Raw genomic sequence first — 8,397 nt, 5'->3', positions numbered from 1 at the left:
TTGAACATGGGTCCTCTTCATTTTTTATGGTTAAGTGAAATGTGGAATGTTAAATTCCAGAGTTGGCAGCCATGTTCTCTAGTAGTTATTCATTTCTACACTACAGATTTTGTTTCAAAGGCATCTTTCCTGAGCTGGATTGTATCCATTTTTCTGGGTGTTGTTCTACAAAATATCCCTAAACATGAACAGGCAGTCTTATTCTTTCTGATTTCTTAAGCATACTAGAATTTGTAACTTAATGCATGGAAAATTAATTCTGAGATATTTATAACTAAACTATATGTAGATATGTATATAATACTCAATTGTTTTTTCTGAATATATGGATTTATTTTATATTTTTTCCCCACCAAATCAAATACATAAATAAATAAACCAGAAACTTATGTTTAGGCTAATCCTGCAAAATTGTCCTGGAATTTTACCTGTTTTTAAAAATAGAAAAAATAAGGTTTTATAGACAGAAAAAAAAAAATCTAAATTAAAAGCATATTCCAAATCTTGTATAACAGTACAGATTTTAGTATAGAAAGAAGTTGCATTCCTGTGAGTAAAGTCTGCCTTTGACATATAAAAACAATATTTTTTGTAAGAAAATTAGTCAATAAGCAACACATTAACTCAGTTAATAAAACAACAAATTCATAGGTGAATTAGGAGTTCGTTTAAAACAGTTTTCAGAGTAGAAACCCCAAACAATTTTCATGAGAGAAAAAAAAAAAGTCAAAAATAGCATCTATAATCATAATTATTTTCTGCAGTCCACTTGAAAATCACACAGGTTTTTAATTAATGACTCTAGAACCTTGATTAATGCAGATTTTCATTTTAATGAACTAATTCCAACCTACCTTTTTCCAGTGATTTTTGCCTAGAAATAATTAACTTATTTATTTCACATATGAAGAAGAAATTGAATAAGCAGATAGAGGTTTTCAGCTTGGTAAGGAATTAATGCTGATGTCAAAGATTACATCATTTCATTTTTATAATTATACAGACTGTCTGGCATCATGCAAGTAAATCACATAATGTAAGATGCCAAACACATTGAAATTAATTTTGAGTGCGCTTGGATGACATCATCATACAAAACTTCAATCATTCAAGTCTGAAAAGTCTCCCTAATGTCTCTTTGGAGATAAATGTTTCAGATAAAAAATCATCTCAGTTACCTCTGCAGCTAAAATGACCTCTGATGTGTGGTTTTGCTTCTTTCATGTTTGCTTGGTATGGAAACCAGACTAAGGAAAGGCACAGGTGAGCATCCACATCTCATTTACCATGTAGTCAAGGTACAGCTGAAATATGCACAGGTGTTTCTTGGATAACTTATTTCAGGAAGAACGTTCAACGACTATCAGAAATTGAAATTATTTTGCTCCTAAGGGATATCTATTTTCTTCTTTTAGCTATAGTGAGCAAAGTATGTTTAGATTAGACAGCTAACTTGTAGATGCCTAAGGTAAGATGAGATCACCTCTCTGGCCTGTCTCTGGAGGAAAAAAAGAAAGAAAAAAAAGTCAGGATATGGCACAAGTAAATTTACTTCCCAAGGTGAGAAGAAAATTAAAGAAGACTAAAACAAGAAAGGCTAACTGGGATTTCAGACCTACCTTCTAATGCCCCAGAATGGAGTGCAGTTTCAGCTTTGGCCCAGAAAAAATGAGCTCATTTTAAGGAGTTGTCTTACTCCTACTGATTTTAAAGGAAGCCTATTAAGGAAACATTCTACAGAGGGAAGTTAGTGCTGTTCTCTCACATGTTGCAGAGGCAAAATGCTGTCCTGCAGTACATATTTTGGTTTTTAGAGGCGTTTATATGGTTCTGATATTACTGTTGTTTTAGCTGGTAAATATTTCATTTGTTGTTATCTTTTTCTTTGCTTCTTGTCTCTAATTCCTAGTGAAATAGCTCATTCTAAACCCCCAAGCCATCACTAAATTGATAACACCTCTTCAGTTGGGGTCTATTTATATTAGTAAGGACAATTTAAAAAAAAAAATAAATTTTGGAGAGTAGTTTCTGATATTCTGCACAGAGATTTTATTTTATAAATTATCTCATTTACACTGAACTTCTGAAATAGCAGATCATATCCTGTAGCAAATAAAATTGCAGACCTCAGTTGTTCTGAGACAGCAAAATGGCATTTTCTCTACTTCCTTCTCCTCTCATTGAACTTCCATTTCATATAACAAATTTTTCAGAATGAAAAAAAGTGATTTCCATTTTAAAAACTGTGTTTATACTTCTATCTTTTCTCTGTAAAGCATCACTTTTTATCTTAGCTGTATTATGTTTTCAGAGAAGGACAACAGTTAGACATTTCAGAGATTGGTTTCATATAGATAAATTGCTAGAGAGAGAGGAAAAGCTGCACTACAACCTTCAGGTTGTTTCACTCTGCTAGAAGTCTCCAGAGAAACCACTCTGGCATTAGGACGAAATTCATGGCAAACACTAAGAAAACATTTCCACCTTGTTCAAGATTGTTTGACTTCTGTTCTGCTGCCATTTGCTCACAGCATAATATCAATTTTCATGCACTTTAAAGAAGAGCTGAGTGAAAGATCTGTCTGTTTTCAAAGTACCAAACATTGGTGTCCTGCCATCATGCTACTTCTGTGCATGTCATGTTATATTAGATTGGAGTAAGAAGTGGATATCTGATATGTATCATGGTGATGGATCTTTAGTAGAAATGCTTAAACTTCTAGGAGCAAAAGTTGTCCCTTTCAAAGGCTAGTCCCTTCACACTGAGTCCATTTTGTCTGATTAGTATGCTTTTACTATTGCAAATTTGAGGATGTATGCTCATACACTAATGTAAATTACTTTTTTTTTTCCCCCATTTGCTTTACTACATCAATATAACAGATTAGAACCTACTCAACCTTGTATAAATTTGTCTTCTAGATGCAAAATGTTCTCTACTTCTTCATTAGACAGTGTGGTTTAATCAGGGACCAAAAGATAAAAATGGCCACTCTCTGCTGTCAGTTTGTTAATTATATGTGAAAATAACTTTTTTTTTTTTTTTACAACTTTGAGTTTCTGAGCCTTTTGCCTTTCTTGTTTAGTGGTTTTGTAATTTCCTCTTAGCTTAAGTGTCTTTTAGAATACTATGTACAGAATTTAGCAAAGCAGGATCCTAAACTCAGTAGTCATGTCTATGAAATAGAAATAAGAATTACAAACGTAACTCCACCACTCAGAAGATCTGAAGACCAGCTCATTAAAGTAGCCTTACCTTCAAAGAGAGGTTTGTTGCCTGTTCCAGGAGGCATCAATAGTTTTAAGTATGATCACAAAATCTCAAAAAGTTATCATAACACGTCATGTTCTTTCTCTGAGGGTTTTACCAATTCATTTTGGTACTGCAAAATCTCTTGGTTTGTTTGTGTTAATCTAAATCTATTTCACATTGAACACACATCCCCCCAAAAGCCCACAGTCTAGGAATGGTTACACTAATTAACAAAAAAGCGAAGCAATGCCCTGAGAGAAACATCCTTTGGTGACCTTGTAAAAAGTGTGTATATGGAATGACATTAGATTTATGGGTTTGACAGAAGTTGTTCAAGATAGACATGTTTTTCTCCCAAACGCTATACATAAGGCTAGGAACCTACATGTGCTACTGCACATAATGGACTGACTTTTGCTGTAATTACTTAGCAATAAAAGCAGCACAATCTGTCTGGATGGGAACAAGCTGAGTAGGAAGGGAGCAGACCATATAAGAGGGAATCAAGAGTCCTGGGCTTCCTTCTTGATGCTGTCTTTGCTGCAGCACCTCATCGCTTTTTCTGAGTTGTTTCCCTATTAACCACTACCTGTCTTGCCCGCTGTGGTGGCAAATTTTGTGTGATGATGGTACCCTGTCATTGCTGTAAAACCATTATGGGAGTCTAGGAATTCAATGTACAACAGAGAAAAAGAAAAAAAAAAAAAAAAAGAAAAAAAAAGTTGAAAAAAAAGTACAAATAGTCATGATGACACCTTAGGCAACAAAAATGCCTTTTCTGCTGTTGGTTTTCTTCTTATGTCCACTGCAATGAGGAGCCAAGGCTTCAGGGCATGAGTGTATAAATATTGTTCAGGAAACTGTGTCATCATTCCCTCCTCCAAAATAACAATGTGTAAGTCTGGGGCCAGTTCTTTGCCAGACATTTGTCTGGGGTTTTCCAGTAGCAGCAGCTAGGCCTGAAGCTTTTTCTTTGGCAGACTATTCTGATGATCTCTGGCATTACCCTGTTGCTGGTTTGGTTGGCTTCTGTGCAATAGAAATAAGCTTAGAGTTAGGCAACTGCTGAGGATCTGGTTTGTCTTTATTTCTTTCTGACATTTTTTCTGGTTTGAACATAAAATGTAGCACTAAATTGAGGCTGGATTTATAACACAGGCCTTCTATTGCGAGACAAAAAAAAATGTACAGTTAAAAAACCACAGTAACTGTCCTTAATAAAACTATACTCCTTATGGTTGATTAAAGAAGGTTGGCGTCTTTACTGTAAATAAACACACAAGCCCATGATTACCAATGATTCAGTTTGCACTTGCAGGATTATAGGATCACGGAACAATTCAAGTTGGAGGACACCTTGGGAGCCTCAGAGGATGGTCTGCTATGGGGTCAGAACATGTTGCTCATTGTTTTCTCCAGCTGGGTCTTGAAAACCTCCAAGGATGGAGCCTGCACAACCTCTGTGGGCAGCCTACCCCTCTGCTTGAATGTCTTACTGGGGAAAAAGTTTCTAAGTATATGCAACTGAATATATAGTATATATAACTGAATATATAGTATATGCAACTCTTTTGTTTCAACTGATGCCTTTTTTCTCTCATCTCCCACCAAGCACTGTATTAAGCTGTTGTGTTCCTGAAAGCAATCTCTTTGCCATTCTGAAGAGGCCCAACTCCCAGCACCTCTCCTCACAAGACAATTGTTCCAGGGATGATAACTACCCCGGAGCTCCTGACTGTGCCCCTGTTCCTACAGTCCAGAGTGATGGTGGCCCTGGCTGCTGACAGGACACACTGCTAACTCCTGTGGCTCCCCCTTCTTGAACCCCCCTGGAGTTTCTACAGAGCTGCTCCCCAGCCACAGACAATCTGCTTTGTACTTGCACTTACACCTTCTATCCAAAACCAGAGAAACTTGATATGGAGCTTCAAACTTCAGCTGCCTATTATACTTAGGGCAGGAATATACTTAGGTCAGGATATACCTAATTAGGTATTATAATATACTTAGGGAAGGAACCCTCTTGGTTCAGAGCAGCTTCAAGCACCTTGGATCATCGTAGGCTCATGTATATGTCACTCGTGGCTCATGGCATATTTTTCTTTGTTAACCCCCACTTCTTTTCCTCTGGGCTGAGGAAAGGCTCTTCAAACTGGCTTAGCCTTGCTCACAAAGGCAAACAATCTTAAGTTTCACATCTGATTTAGTTCAAGTTTATTGTTCCTCCTCTTTATTTTAACAGCTCTCAAGTACTGTTCTAAGTTGCACTCATACAGTTCTTCAGTGGTAATTATTATCTTACCCAGGTAGAAACAGAGGTAGGCAACATCCCTGAGCATAACCAGCATGCCATGAAGGGATGGCTGAGGAACTAAGACCTGCATGTGTAGTAGCAAAATAAACTGAGGAAACTCGGCCACCTGTCCTGTGACATTCTTGGTATGGTCCTTGGCATCAGGATGTGCCCAAAGGCCCTGATCACAGCCTGGCAGCTGGTGCAGGTCAAGGGCCATTGCCCATGGGTAGCTTGAAAGCAGCCTCTGTGCTTTGGAGGGCAGAAGGTTCCAGGAGGAGGGATAAGGTCAGCCTGTGCTGCTTATCTCAGGGCTAGAGTAAAGGCCAGGAGTTACTCAGGTTGTGAAAACAAATCTGACCTAGGCCCATACTCAAGCTGACACTTTCATTTCTGTTTTATTAAAGACTTACCAAGTTACAAGTGGTAACATTCTCCTTTAACTGTTGGGCGCTCAGTGGCTGCATCCATCTAGTCCTGGTTATGGATTCAGGGGTTCTGTTGTCCTTTTTCTTAACTTTCCTGTATGGCATGAGGCCTCACAACACACTGAAAGACAAATCCAAGGCACATTGTGAGTAACTATGAGGCCTGAAATAACTCCAGGGGGGTGTATAAAGCTCCTGCTCCCACTTAGCCTTCAGTTTAGGGTCTTCTAACGTGTAGAGGGAAAAGCTTAATTAGCTGAGTGCCTCAGTTCAATTCCTGCTACTCACAGTTCACTCATGGATGTGGTATTCCACTAATACTTCTATCTATTTTAATCTTTCTTCTTGCCGGAAGAAATTAAGCCACAAATGAGCTATTTTGCCTGTGTTACAGTGGGAAGTCTAGAAAACCGCAAGGAATTCCTGGCTGAATACAGCTACACTGAAGAGAGAGAAAGGCGGTTTGTTTTGGTTTTGTTTCATTTTCGTTACTTTTCTTTTGAATGTTTATCCATAACTGCAATAAATTCTTCTGAAACCTGATTTAAAGCTGACATGGAAAAAATACTTGCTGTATAAGAGCAGCAAGAGTGCCTTTGTAAAACACATCTAATAAAACGGAGATCTACTACTGTTTAAAAATGAGCAGGTCAAAGTATTTGACCTAACACTGATGGATTCTGTTTAGAGTGTCTGGACTCAAAAGACTTCTAGCCAAATGGTTTAACAGTTAATTTTCTGCATATGTGAAAATGTGCATTTTCTCTGCATACAAAGAAAATGTATATGGGTACGCATACATATAAACAGATACACATACATGCATGTACTCGCACATGCACATACACGTTAGAATCAGGAAGAAAACAGCGTAGGCCTTTCTTTTTCAGGAAAAAGCTGAAGGTTTTTATGAAAACATTCTCTTTCAAAATAAAGAATTTTCTTTCTTTGCATATGTAAGGGGAAAATGCACAACAGGAAATTTTTTAAAACATTCATATTAATTTTCTTCGTATAGCATAGAAAGGTTACCAAATAAATTCTCATTTAAAATCACATACTTCATCTGCCCACGATTGCAGGAGACTGATGTCAAGACAATTTTCTTCAGTTGATAACCTTTCACCTTCAAAGTCTTTTTTTACTTCAGGCTGTCATGTCTTCTAGAAGTGAATGAGCTTAACCTACTAATACAAGATCAATTTTATATCCTTTGAGAGGAAAAAAAAAAAAAAAAGAAGAAAAGAAAGGAAAGAGGCACAGTTCTTCAGTAACTGTTGAGAATTAGGCCCTCTTTAAACCTGGAGCTGGTTGTGTAATAATTGAGTAACTCCCAATTATCTTGTCTTCTAAATATAACTGGATAAATATCCTGCCTATTGAAGTAATTACACTGTTTTTTATTGGATATGAAAGATCTGGAAATTTTAGATCACTGAAAAATATTATCATTTAGGCCCAGAGTTTAACATCTTCAAAAAATAGTCTTTCACTAGCAAAATAAGAAGACTTTATTAGCCTAGAGGAAAGTAATATTTGCTTTCATGGTACACATGTTTGACAGTGAGAGTCTTATCATTAGATAAGAGTTAGAGTAGCTACCATCCCACATTCTCCAAAACACAGCCAGATGGTTTGAGGACTAATTGGTGGAAAACCTCAGTCTTCAATCACAAAGCTGTTTGCATCTTTATTGCACCATTTGTTTAGTAGGCTGACATGGGATGTCTAACATCCTTAAATATCAGTATTTAGGCAGCTGCTTAATTAAATTCTCAAGGCTGCATTTTGATAGGGGTAATTCATTTCAAATGAACAACAAAACATAATCACTTTCTTGCCCTCCTTTTTTCTTAGCAGATTATACTATTATCAGTTGCTTCTGGCTGACCACAAATAACAGTGACAGCTTGAAATGAGTCACTGATCTCCACAGCCTCCCCTTCCCTACAAATCTGTCTCAAAATCTCTCAGAAATTAACATAGGTGTTTTATAATTGCTTAAAAAGTACATTTCTGAGTCTTTTGTATGACCCTCAAGTGTCAAAATCTGTTCAAGGAGAGCATCATGTTTAGCAGTGGGAAGAGTTTTGCTGAATAGATTTTATCTTCTTATATTTTACACAATAAAACAATTGCTACTTCACAAAAGGTTATTTATTCTAAAAATTTAGAAACATCTAAAGCTAGCAGTTTTGGTTTCTTTTACCTGGTTGAAATTCATCTTATTTACTTTGTATATATAAATGGCTGCTCTCATTTCTCAAGGGTATACCAATTAAAATTGTCAATCATAAATAAATAAATAAGATGGTTTGTATATATAAATTTCTGCAATCATTTTAAAAGTGCACCCCAAGTAAAATTGTCAAGGAGGAAAACAAACAAACAAAAAATCAATCAACAACAACAACAAAACCACC

At 36.5% G+C, this 8,397-nt stretch overlaps 1 long non-coding RNA gene across 1 annotated transcript; it reads right to left on the bottom strand.

Annotated features, from left to right (window-relative positions):
• Nucleotides 1–1,845: 1,845 nt before the first annotated feature.
• LOC310896557 lies at nt 1,846–7,811 on the bottom strand. Its single transcript, XR_014581603.1, has 3 exons — nt 7,036–7,811; nt 5,960–6,095; nt 1,846–4,282 (listed from the first exon to the last, which is right to left on the bottom strand). It is a non-coding gene; the product is annotated as an uncharacterized lncRNA (long non-coding RNA).
• Nucleotides 7,812–8,397: the final 586 nt, after the last annotated feature.

The sequence above is a fragment of the Anser anser genome, assembly GCF_964211835.1.
Source record: "Anser anser genome assembly, chromosome: 3".
NCBI lineage: Eukaryota > Metazoa > Chordata > Aves > Anseriformes > Anatidae > Anser > Anser anser.
This window is presented reverse-complemented; position numbering and strand designations above follow the sequence as displayed.